Genomic DNA, 13,496 nt, shown 5'->3' with positions numbered 1-13,496 from the left:
TATGACTGCATGATATTGGCAAGTCTCATTATTAAGTCAGTAACCATGGTGACCACATGGTGATGTGTTAATTCCGTGTTTCTCTACTGGAAAGGTGATATTTTTCCCTTTGTAATTAAAAATTACTGGAGGAGAGATAACATTAGCACTGTGCCAATGCCCTGCTCACTCGTTTTGTTATTCATCAGGGAATCTTGCTTGCAGTGAATATTATTCTAGAACTCTAATGGTGGTTTTCTATCTCCCTCATTTCGTCCTTGTTTGTTGGAATTCTTCTGTTAGGAAACAGTTTTCCCTTCTTCTTCATTTATTTATTCAGCCCTTTATCCTTATTCACTTCACTATGTCAGGGTGGAATCATGAATTCGATTTTATACTTTGAGTGATAATCATAGGCTATCGGTATCTACTTTGTTACTCAATCGTTTCTAGTTTGATCTCTGGGAGATCTTTCCAGTTTGTTCCTGTGACCTTCTAACACACACTGATCCTCTTTTTTCCCCACTCTCTTGCTTTCTGACTTGACAAGATAGTCCAGGTCTCTCTTGTAATTCTTAGGCAGACATTTTAATGTTGAGATCGCACGAGGATATTGGTGTTCAAGTTCACATTTTAGGGAGGATATGGCGTTCATTTCAGATTTTCAGGTGGTAACAAAGAGAATGGCATCAGGGTATGAAAATGCCCCACCCTTGAGCTGACAGAGGATGAGATGGCTGGATGGCATCACTGACTCAATGGACATGAGTCTGAGTGAACTCCAGGAGTTGCTGATGGACGGGGAGTCCTGGCGTGCTGCGATTCATGGAGTCGCAAAGAGCTGGACATGACTGAGCAACTGAACTGAACTGAACTGAGCTGTCTTGGAATCTTCAAGGTCAAATCTTTGAGGTTTGACTTCTGGATGAAAGGTTGTACCTATCGAGGTGGAGTTGGAGAAAGGGAAATGACCAGGGGTGGCCTTCTGGTCACTTCCATGGTAGAATTCCATGTGACGTAGAGATGACAAAGCCTTACAGAAGAGAAGGGAAGAGTGTTCAGAGAAAGACAACAATCAAACCCTTCTGCCCTGGTAAGGTGACTGCAGTTTCGACTGCGGGCCCCAACCTTTTTTCACCAAGAACCAGTTTCATGGAAGACAATGCTTCCACAGACCAGCGTGAGAGGGTGGTTCAGGGATGATTCAAGCGCATTACATTTACCGTGCACTTTATTTCTGTTGGCATTACATCAGCTCCATGTCAGACCATCAAGCATTAGATCCCGGAGGTGGGGACCTCTGCATTTTGAGGTCAGCCAAAGTGTGAGGGCAGGAGTGCCGGCTGGGGGCGGGGGCGGGGCGAGGAAACTTGCAGGGGAGAAAACCACTGCCCCAAAGCAACGGGCAGTCTTCCTTCTGGAGAGACAGCTCAGAAAACGTGTCCATTCACAATACCAGGCTGGCTTCTCAAAAGACAAAAACCAAAGACACGGGCTGCCCTGCCGGTAGATTCTCCTAGGGAGAAGAACTTGATGGATTGAGCAACTCTCTCTTAAATATGCAGGAAATCATATCTGCTCATATATTTTTCAGAATGTTTCCCGTTCTTGCATTAAAGAAGGGAAAGCATTGTGGCAGCGGTGGGGGCAGGCCTATCTAAAATTACCTCCGGCTTTCTCAGAAACATAAAAAAGATATTTGAATTCTCCAACATAAAACTTATTTGTAGTGATTTTATTCATGTTTTCCAAATACAGTAAACTCCAGTTTATGGGGCATTCTATCAAACGGAAGCCTATTTACTGGTACTTTAGTGTTTCTGTAGAACCCAAGCGAACAAAAACAAAACAAAAATCAAACATGATTTCGTAGCTTGTCTCGTTATGAACCTTGATGTTGATAGCTGGCACGGACTGAGGAAAACCTTTCCCTATAATCTCAGTGTTAAGTGTTTTCTCTTGGACACTGATGTGTTTAAAATTGATCATCTATGCACTACCAGAATGTTTATTCAAATGAAACATCCAGTTACTCTACTCTGCAAGTCTGAAAGGTAATGCAACAAATATCTCTTCTTCAAGGGAGGGTTTGGATCTGTACAACTTCAGGAATGCAGCTTCAACTCATTAATATTTCTTGGAAGAAATGGTTCTCTATCTCTGAATTGTCACACATACATTGAAATGATATCTTAGACCTGAGATACAACCAACCCACTCCTTTGAAATTCATGAAGGTCAAGTTTACATGGCAACTATTTTTGCTTTTAAACAATCTTCTCTGTACAGTGCAGCAAACTCGATTCGATATTCTATAATAACTTACATGGGGAAAGAATCTAAAAAAGAGTGGATATATGCATGTGTATAATTGAATCACTTTGCTGTACACTTGAAACTAATACAACCTTGGTAATCAACTATACTTTGATTAAAAAAAAATTTTTAAGGGAAAGAAACACATAAAAAACCCCCTTCTCTCCCATATATAAGAATTTCCTTATTTGGTTATCAAAGACAGAGGTCATCTATTTGCCCTAATGAATAACTGGCAACCTTCAAGGTTAAGGTCATTTACACATGGTCTTTCCCAGCATTTATCAGTGTATGTCCTCCTGAAAAGAAATGTTGCTTGTCTGTGTGTCCTTAACGATATGGTCATTCTCAACCCTCCATCTCTTAGCACTTGTCCCAGGCAATGGCACCCCACTCCAGCACTCTTGCCTGGAGAATCCCAGGGATGGCGGAGCCTGGTGGGCTGCCATCTATGGGGTCTCACAGAGTCGGACACGACTGAAACGACTTAGCAGCAGCAGCAGCAGCAAATCTTCCTACATTCTAGCCACATTCATTTCTTAGTGTTTTTTTGTTGTTTTTTTTTTAGTTAATCGGATTTGTGCCTCCTCTGGAGTGACTTTTTCTTCCTAATCACCTCCTGCCCACTTCCCCATCCAGTTTAATTGTTCTCTGCTCTTCAAACCTCACCCTCAAAGCACAAGTCATTTGTTTGGTGACGGCGCCTTCTCTGTTGCCATAGTGTCCTGGCCACACCTCCCTTGGCAAAGCGGTGACGCTTCATCATTTCCATGACCTGCCTTCCATGAAACCAATCCTGGCTGGGCCTCCTGGCCCATTGCTGCTATAATTTTATGTTCTCCTCTCCAGACTGACGCCCCAGCACCTGGAAGGCACTCAGAGGATGCTTGGCGGTTTTCACACCTGGATTATCAATGAACGGTGCTGGGGCAACATTTTACCTTGAAACAGTCATAGAGCTGCATGTCAGGTGCGTAAGACATTGGCGTCTTCACTTCTCTTCTACGTCATTCTCTTTCTCTTTAAAAATATACTCATTTACAATGTGTTTGTGTTTGTTAGTTTCAGGTGTACGGCAAAGTGATTCTAATATGTACATATGTATATATATGTGTGTGTATACACATATATATATATGCTTTTGGATTGTGGTGTTGGAGAAGACCCTTGAGAGTCCCTTGCACTGCAAGGAGATCCAACCAGTCCATCCTAAAGGAGATCAGTCCTGAATATTCATTGGAAGGACTGATGCTGAAGCTGAAACTCCAATGCTTTGGCCACCTGATGCAAAGAGCTGACTCAATGGAGAAGACCCTGATGCTGGAAAGATTGAAGGCAGGAGGAGAAGGGGAGGACAGAGGATGAGATGGTTGGATGGCATCACTGATTCGACGGACATGAGTTTAAGTAAACTCCTGGAGTTGGCGATGGACAGGGAAGCCTGGCATGCTGCAGTCCATGGGATCGCAGGGTCAGACATGACTGAGCGACTGAACTGAACTAATATATATGCTTTTTCAGATTCTTTTCCCTTATAGATTATTATAAGATATTGCCTATAATTCCCTGTGCTATAACAGTAGGCCATTGTTGTTTATTTTATATACACTAGTGTGTATCTGTTAATCCCAAACTCCTAATTTATGCCGCCTGCTGACTTTCCCCTGTGGTAACCATTTCTGTGTCTGTGAGACTACTTCTGTTTTGTAAATGGGTTCATTTGTATCATTTATAAATTCCACATATAAGCGATACCATACGAGACTCATCTTTCTCTGACTGACTTCACTTAGTATGATCATCTCTGGGCTCATCCGTGTTGATTCAAATGACAATATTTTCTTACTAAAGCATCAAGTTTAGAATAAGATTAAGGAATTATATATTAATATCCATTTACCAATAACCTCGAGTCTACCACTAATGTTATGCTGCTGCTGCTGCTAAGTCGCTTCAGTCGTGTCCGACTCTGTACGACCCCAGAGACGGCAGCCCACCAGGCTCCCCCGTCCCTGGGATTCTCCAGGCAAGAATACTGGAGTGGGTTGCCATTGCCTTCTCCAATGCATGAAAGTGAAAAGTGAAAGTGAAGTCACTCAGTTGTGTCTGACTCCTAGCGACCCCATGGACTGCAGCCCACCAGGCTCCTCTGTCCATGGGATTTTCCAGGCGAGAGTACTGGAGTGGGGTGCCATTGCCTTCTCCAAATGTTATGCACATCTTACCAAATATTTCTCTAATCACTTCTGTATCTGTTAATTCATCTTATTTTATTGATGCATTTAAAAATAAACTGCAGACATCAGTAACTCCCCCCTAAATACTTCATCATGCTTATTACTAAGTAGAAGTCCATATCTTTTTTCCCTATTGAGGCAAAATGTACATACACTAACATGTATAAGCAGTAATGGTTACTTTCTTCATTTTAAAAAAATACACAAAACGCTGAAAAAGAGTGGATATGTGTGTTTGTGTGCATAACTGAATCACTTTGCTGTACACCTGGAAATAGCGCCACATTGTAAATCAACTCTTCCCTAACAGAATATGGAAATTGAAGACGAAAAAATACAGACACTTACGACACAGAACATGAGCAACCAAATGGAGAACATCCCTGCCACCCCGGAAAGTTCCTTCACCTCCTCCCAGTCATGTCTACCCCTTCCATCCAAGGCAACCACCGTTCTGATCGTTTTTGTCACCGTGGATTAGCCTTCTGTGTTGTAGGACTTCTCATAAATAATATCTTACAGCGCTGTTATTTGCGTGGCCTTTGTCACTCAGCGAAGGATTTCTGAGGCTCTGCCGTTGTGCTGGTGTGTTGGTCTCCCCTGCCTCTTTACTAATGAGCAGTGTTCCATCACGTGACTGTCACTCAGACTCTTGCCTGTTCTCCTCCTGGTGGTCCCCTGGGCCATCTCCAGGCTTTGGATAATATTACGAATAAAGATGCTGTGACTTTTTTTTTTTTTGCAATTTTTATCAAATAAATGGAGAAGGCAATGGCACCCCACTCCAGTACTCTTGCCTGGAGAATCCCAGGGATGGGGGAGCCTGGTGGGCTGCCGTCCATAGGGTCGCACAGAGTCGGACACGACTGAAGCAACTTAGCAGCAGCAGCAGCAGCATTAAATAACAAGTCTTATTTCTTTTGGTGAATTACCAAGAATTTCTATGTTTGGGGTAGGTATATATTTAAATGTATGGGAAGTTGTCAGACTTTCAAAGTGATTGTACCATTTTCTACTCTCGTCAACAGTGGGTAGGAATTTCAGTTGCTCTGTAGTCTCATCAGCTCTTGGTATTGTCAGATTATTTATTTTAACCATTCTAATGGGTGCACCCTTCACCTTTTAAATGCCTGGAATCCATCACCAGACTGAATCAGTGTCTAGAAAGCCCACATTTCCACCTGTACGTGAAATTTTAAATTTTTGTTTCCATTTTAAGTAATTTTATTACCCAATTCTTTTCTTCAGGAGAACAGTTTTTATCATGACAAGCTCATTATTAACTAGACATTTTGAAAATGTCATACAAATTGCGGTGAATAACTAAGTATAAAACCTAGGAATGGTGCATGGCATCCAAGAGAAGCAGAATTCATAGCAAGATCTGGGAGAATTGCTGCAAAATTGTCATACACGTAATGGCTTCACTGCATCACTGTATACAGATGACTGATGGGAGAAGTCGCATTCTTTGTCTCAGGACTGACAAAACGCAGGCTTTGGAGCCCAAGTACCTGACTGGTTCTTATTCATCCTGCTTCTAGGAATGCTTCGTCTTCACCTTGTGTAACGATATTTACTACTATTCTGCTGTTGTTCTTCAGTCACTCAGTCACGTCCAGCTCTTTGTGACCCCATGGACTGCAGCACGCCAGGCTCCTCTGCCCTCCACCATCTCCGAAGTTTGCTCACATTCATGTCCATTGAGTTGGTGATGCTATCCAGCCGTCTCATTCTCTATACTACTATATAGACTACTTCTTATCATACTACTTCTGTAACTCTGGGAAAGTTACTTAGAAGCTGTTGCTTCCGGTTCTCCGTCTGTAAAATAAGAATAGCAGTAGTACCTCCTCGCAGGACTGTCGTGAGGACTGAATGAATTACTGCATGTAAAAGAGGACCTCGCATGTTCTTTGGTTTTGGTGGATGCTGTGCTGTGCCCCACAGATCCTGGTGGGACCCTCTTCCTTCATCTGCCAGGAGCATTGCTTCCAGAAATGAAGTCGCTCAAATCTCCCAGCAATTGCCCTTAATTAAAGGATGCTGCCCCGACCAGGGCACTTGACCTCCATGAGGGTAGCCCACATCCAATGGCTGGTCCATGTAGGGGTACGAACATCTGGCTAGCTTGCCTCTGTTTGGAGAATCTCTTAAGTGCCACCCAGCTCCAGAGCTCACCTATCATATATATTCCTTTTATTCCATCCTCACTTCTATTGCTTTAGTTCCCCCAATCAGCTGTTGCCAAGATTAATCCAAAAGCTTCATAGCTCATTTCCTTGTGTCCAGGTCCAGCCCCTTCTAATCCATATTCATCTCTTTTGCTGAAATAATCTTTTCTGAAATGCCAGTCTAATCATGTCACCTTCCTGCTTGAAATCATTTAATGGATTCTTATTGCCTGAAGAACAGAATCCAAAATTTCTCAGCACAGAATAGGAAACTGTCAAAATCTAGTCCGTGTCTATCTGTGTAGGTTTAAATCTTCCCTCACCCTTACCAATTCTTCAGCACCACAATTGAAAACATCAAAAGCATCTTCAGAGTCCCTTGGACAGCAAGGAGATCGATCCAGTCAACCCTAAAGGAAATCAACAATGAATATTCATTGCAAGGACTGATGCTGAAGCTGAAGATTCAATACTTTGGCCACCTGATATGAAGAGCCAGCTCATTGGAAAAGACCCTGATTCTGGGAAAGATCAAAGGCAGGAGGAGGAGAGGGTGGCAGAGGATGAAATGGTTGGAAAGCATGACTGACTCAATGGACATGAGTTTGAACAAATTCCCAGTGATAGTGAAGGACAGGGAATCCTGGTGTTCTGAAGCCCATGGGGTCACAAAGAGTGGGACATGATTTACTGAACAGCAACAGTAAAAACTATTGTTTATTTCTGAACCGTTCTTGAAGCTAAAGGTTTCAGTGTGACTTAACATCAGTTGCTTTGCTATGATGGTGACATTAAAGTCTTAAATTCAGTGCTGCATTTTTCCTGAAGTTGCATTCACCATTAAAACTCTTTTTCCAATAGGGATCTGATAGCCTGTAGTATATTTACATTGAGTTAGAGGAGAGGAATGGAGAAGACAATGGCACCCCACTCCAGTACTCTTGCCTGGAAAATCCCATGGATGGAGGAGCCTGGTGGGCTGCAGTCCATGGGGTCCTGAAGAGTCGGACACGACTGAGAGACTTCACTTTCACTTTTCACTTTCATGCACTGGAGAAGGAAATGGAAACCCACTCTAGTGTTCTTGCCTGGAGAATCCCAGGGATGGGGAAGCCTGGTGGGCTGCCGTCTATGGGGTCACACAGAGTCGGACACAACTGAAGCAACTCAGCAGCAGCAACAGCAGCAGAGGAGAGGAAAAGGGTTATAGGAATGATGTTCAGGCTTTTCCCCAAGTACCTTTTGTGTCTTTTTTTATGGGAAATAGTGTGAAGGAGAGAAATGTGACTAATGAATTTCTACCTGTGTGCTCATAAAGATTTATATGCTGGGCCGAATCCTATTACTGGCCAATCAAATTGCTCAGCTACTCCTGCCCAGTTCATGAAAGTTAATAAGACCCTCACTGCAGCACTGGCGCAAAAATAAAACCTGATTTATGAAGAAGGTTGATTTTTTTCCACCAGTCACTCAGCTCTATTTTCCTGATATATATGGGGAGGATGGGTGAAGACTATTAATACATTGTAACCCTCAGAGTATCTCAACCACCTGTCTGCTGTGAGGTCGCAATGCAGTTGCATTGCTATCCTGTTCTTGATCAAAAATAAATGTGATCTCAGATAAGGCCAGGGACATGGTCAACTAGTAGTTTAATCTTGAGCAATTCAACTAATGTTTCTAAGTTTAAGCTTTGAATGTGAGTCTTTTATTTACACAGAGCTTTTTTTTTTTTTTAAGGGCAGCCAAAGAAATAAAAATCATACAGATGAAAAATCAAGCAGATGGAAACAGGTAAACTTATTCTTTGCAGGTGATATGATTATTTCTGTACAAATAGTCAAGAATTTTGAGGTGAATCCAGTTAGTAAGATCATAAAGTGTAGGGCTGATATTCAAAAATTAGTTGTATTTCTGTAATAACAGCAAACAGTTGGATGACAAAAATGCTGCTTGCAATAGCATTAAAAAGATGAAAAAACTAGAGAAAAATGTAACCTAGTAACTGCAAAATCTGTGCCATCTAAATTATGAAACATTGCTGAGAAATAATAAAAAGACCTAAGTTAATGAAGGGAAAGGCATTACTGATGAAAGATTCAGTGTTAAGATTCAGTGTTCATCTTCATTGTTAAGCTGTCAGTCTTCCCCAAGCTGATCTTAAGATACAAGTCCATTCCAAACCCCAACAGGCTTCTTTGTAGAAATTGGCAAAGCTCTTTCTAAAATTTATTCAGGAAGGAAAGGACCTAGAATGCCAAAATAATTTTCAAGAAGAAAAAGAAAGTTGGAGAACACTATCTGATTTACAAGCTCACTAAGAAGCTGCACCATCAAAAACAAAAGGATTAGTGCTAAGGACAGATGTAGAGGGGGTTCCCTGGCAGTTCAGTGGTCAGGCCTTGGTGCTTACATGACTGGGGCCCTGGTTCGATCCCTGGTTGGGGAATTGCAGTCTTGCAAGCTGTGAGGTTCAGCAAAAGAAGAAAGAAAGAAAAAGAAAGAAAGACAGCCATATAGATCAATGAAACAGAACAGAGACCAGAAATAGATCCACATCTATATATGGCCAAATGAATTTCAACAAAGATGTCAAGGTCATCAGTGCAGAAAAAATAGAGACAGACGTGAATTCCAAGAGGGACCTTCAGAGCTGAGAAGGTAGCAGCGAGAAGGAACACAGCATCTTCAAGGAAGAGGGAGTGAAACAGCACAACACAGGCTTCAGCTCAGCTGCTCAGTCGTGTCCGACTCTTTGCGACCCCATGAATCACAGCACACCAGGCCTCCCTATCCATCACCATCTCCCGGGGTTCACTCAGACTCATGTCCATGGAGTCGGTGATGCCATCCAGCCATCTCATCCTCTGTCGCCCCCTTCTCCTCCTGCCCCCAATCCCTCCCAGCATCAGGGTCTTTTCCAATGAGTCAACTCTTCGCATGAGCTGGCCAAAGTACTGGAGTTTCAGCTTCAGCATCAGTCCTTCCAATGAACACCCAGGACTGATCTCCTTTAGGATGGACTGGTTGGATCTCCTTGCAGTCCAAGGGACTCTCAAGAGTCTTCTCCAACACACAAGCATAAATGAACCCAAAGCTGGGTATAGGGAGTAAGAGGCTTAACAAACAGGCGTGTGAATGTCTGGATGCTTCCGGTCCCAGCAAGGCACTGGATCTAAACAGTAATCCTTCATAAATGTGATCCTTCAGTAGCTGTGCAGCAGCTGTGAAGATGGATCCCTCATTTTCTCTCACATTTACGTCCCTTAATAAAATCATTGCTTCTCAGAGTGCACAAACTACACCAGCTCCAAAAAGCTCCTTCCGGGGGAACAATTTAAAAAAGGAAAGAAGTAAGAGAGCGATTAAAATAGAGGGACCACAGCTTCCACTTCCTATGCTGAGCCATAGATGGTAAGGGGTGTTAACTTAGAAGAAGACGACGACAAAGACAGAATATTGTATTACTCAGGGCTTTCCAGAGAAGCAGAGTCAATAATACGGAGGGAGCTATGTATCTGTAGACGGATATAGATACATGCCAACAGACTTCTTGTAAATGAAGGAGTCACAGGACTGTGGAGGCTGACAGATCCCAAGACCTTCATGCTGAGCGTACAAGCTGGAGACCCAGGACGGGGTCGAAACCAGTAAAGAGCTGAAACAGTCGCTCTTTGATTCCCTCTGCCTAAGGTTTCCCCTTTTCTGATCCCCCCATTTTGTTATTCTGATAAGTCCTCTCTAAAGGCAGGAAAGATCTGAAGTCCTTGTTCAATGGCAGGCAGGCAGGAGAAATTCTCTCTTACTTGACAGTGTATGGAGGACAAAAAGGGTCAACGTTCACGCCCCCAACTGATTGAGTGAGGCCTACCCACACTGGGAGAGCAATCTGCTTTTCTCAGTCCCGCCATTCTAATAATAATCACACCCTGAACACTCTCACAGACACACTCAGAATAATGTTTGACCAAATGTCTGGGCAGCCATGACCCAGTCACATTGACCCATGAAAGTAACCATCGCAGATGTTTTCGGGTTATGGGTTGTTGTTGTTATTTGTTAGTTGCTAAGTCATGTCCAACACTTTGCACCCCTAAAGCCCACCAGGATCCTCTGTCCCTGGAGTTCTCCAGGCAAGAATACTGCAGTGGGTTGCCATTTCCTTCTCCAGGGGATCTTCCTGACTCAGGAATCATATCTACATCTCCTGCACAGAAGGCAGATTCTTTATTGGGTTATGGGTACTGGCCTTATATTCTAAAATAGAGTTCAGTGAGTGGACCATTTAGCATGAGAGTTATTTTCACAGTCTCCAGCTCTGTGTATAGATTTTACACAGGGGCAAAAAGGAAAACTAAATCTTCTTATCGTTTGATGCTTAAGTGAAAAGAACATCCCTCCAGAAAGGACTTCAGTCCCCACCCCAAACCCCAGGGAGGAGGGAGATTCTGGACCCAGACTGGGGCCTGGTGATCACAGGTACACCTGGTGAGTGAGACAAAGACGAGCTCATCCATGAAGGGGAAAGAGGAAATGATCATTTTATGAGATTTTGTACACTTACAGCTTCATTAAGCTCCTGTTTCACCCGCCTCCAAAGTTTAATCACCCTTCCCGGGAAAGAAGTTATGTTTGTTTTCATGAGAATTTCTTCTGTGTCTGCTGATTTCCGGTGACAGTAGTCCTATAAAATATTGAATTCTGTGGGCTTTACTTTCCTAGGATTATCTAAATACGTCTCTCCTTCAAGGCCAGTTTTGAGTCTAACATCTAGGAAACCTCCTTACAACCATAGACCCGTCTGCCTGGTAAGGAAGGTCAAGTCTTCTAGAACTTGTGGTCTGCGCACTTCACCTTGACACTTGATTGTAAAAGTCCTCAGTCTCTCCAACTTTTCGTATGGTTAAGTAGTTCCAAACAGACAGAAAAGGTCTTGAAATAGTTTCGTTTTTGAGGCCTCACTGCTTCTGCCTGTACTTCCCCCGTATCTCATGTGTCCTTCTTCATACCCTCCGCATGGAATTACATCTCTGATCATACGGATGGAAGAACACACGGGACCACCCTGTGGATGGCACAAGACTCAGCTTCAAAGTGGGTTCTCTTTCTTATTTTTCTGTTACCACCACTCCAATCCAAACCAGCAGGAGGGTCCTGCCACGGTCTCCTAAGCGGTTCCACCCACCTCTCCCGCATTCCCTGCTTATCCTGTTACAGTCAGTCAGTTCACTCAGTCGTGTCCGACTCTTTGCAACCCCATGAACTGCAGCACACCAGGCCTCCCTGTCCATCACCAACTTCCAGAGTTTACCCCAACTCATGTCCATTGAGTCTGTGATGCCATCCAACCATCTCATCCTCTGTCCTCCCCTTCTCCTCCCACCTTCAATCTTTCCCAGCATCAGGGTATTTTTAAATGAGTCAGCTCTTCACATCCGGTGGCCAAGGTATTGGAGTTTCAGCTTCAACATCAGTCCTTCCAGTGAACACCCAGGACTGATCTCCTTTAGGATGGGCTGGTTGGATCTCCTTGCAGTCCAAGGGACTCTCAAGAGCCTTCTCCAACACCACAGTTCAAAAGCATCAATTCTTTGGTGCTCAGCATTCTTCACAGTCCAAATCTCACATCCATACATGACCACAGGAAAAACCATAGCCTTGACTAGACGGACCTTAGTCGGCAAAGTAATGTCTCCGCTTTTGAATATGCTATCTAGGTTGGTCATAACTTTTCTTCCAAGGAGTAAGCGTCTTTTAATTTCATGGCTGCGGTCACCATCTGCAGTGATTTTGGAGCCCAAAAAGATAAAGTCTGACACTGTTTCCACTGTTTCCCCGTCTATTTCCCATGAAGTGATGGGACCGGATGCCATGATCTTCGTTTTCTGAATGTTGAGCTTTAAGCCAACTTTTTCGCTCTCCTCCTTCACTTTCATCAAGAGGCTTTTGAGTTCCTCTTCACTTTCTGCCATAAGGGTGGTGTCATCTGCATATCTGAGGTTATTGAGATTTCTCCTGGCAGTCTTGATTCCAGCTTGTGTTTCTTCCAGTCCAGCGTTTCTCATGATGTACTCTGCATAGAAGTTAAATAAGCAGGGTGACAATATACAGCCTTGATATACTCCTTTTCCTATTTGGAACCAGTCTGTTGTTCCATGTCCAGTTCTAACTGTTGCTTCCTGACCTGCATACAGATTTCTCAAGAGGCAGGTTAGGTGGTCTGGTATTCCCATCTCTTTCAGAATTTTCCACAGTTTCTTGTGATCCACACAGTCAAAGGCTTTGGCATAGTCAATAAAGCAGAAATAGATGTTTTCTGGAACTCTCTTGCCTTTTACATGATCCAGCAGATGTTGGCAATGTGATCTCTGGTTCCTCTGCCTTTTCTAAAACCAGCTTGAACATCAGGGAGTTCACGGTTCACGTATTGCTGAAGCCTGGCTTGGAGAATTTTGAGTATTATTTTACTAGCATGTGAGATGAGTGCAATTGTGCAGTAGTTTGAACATTCTTTGGCATTGCCTTTCTTTGGTATTGGAATGAAAACTGACCTTTTCCAGTCCTGTGGCCACTGCTGAGTTTTCCAAATTTGCTGACATATTGAGTGCAGCACTTTCACAGCATCATCTTTCAGGATTTGAAAGAGCTCAACTGGAATTCCATCACCTCCACTGGCTTTGTTCATAGTGATGCTTTCTAAGGCCCGCTTGACTTCACATTCCAGGATGTCTGGCTCTAGGTGAGTGATCACACCATCGTGATTATCCGGGTCATGAAGATCCTTTTTGTA

The sequence above is a fragment of the Ovis aries genome, chromosome 4 (assembly GCF_016772045.2).
Source record: "Ovis aries strain OAR_USU_Benz2616 breed Rambouillet chromosome 4, ARS-UI_Ramb_v3.0, whole genome shotgun sequence".
NCBI lineage: Eukaryota > Metazoa > Chordata > Mammalia > Artiodactyla > Bovidae > Ovis > Ovis aries.
Note: the sequence above shows the minus strand (reverse complement) of the source record.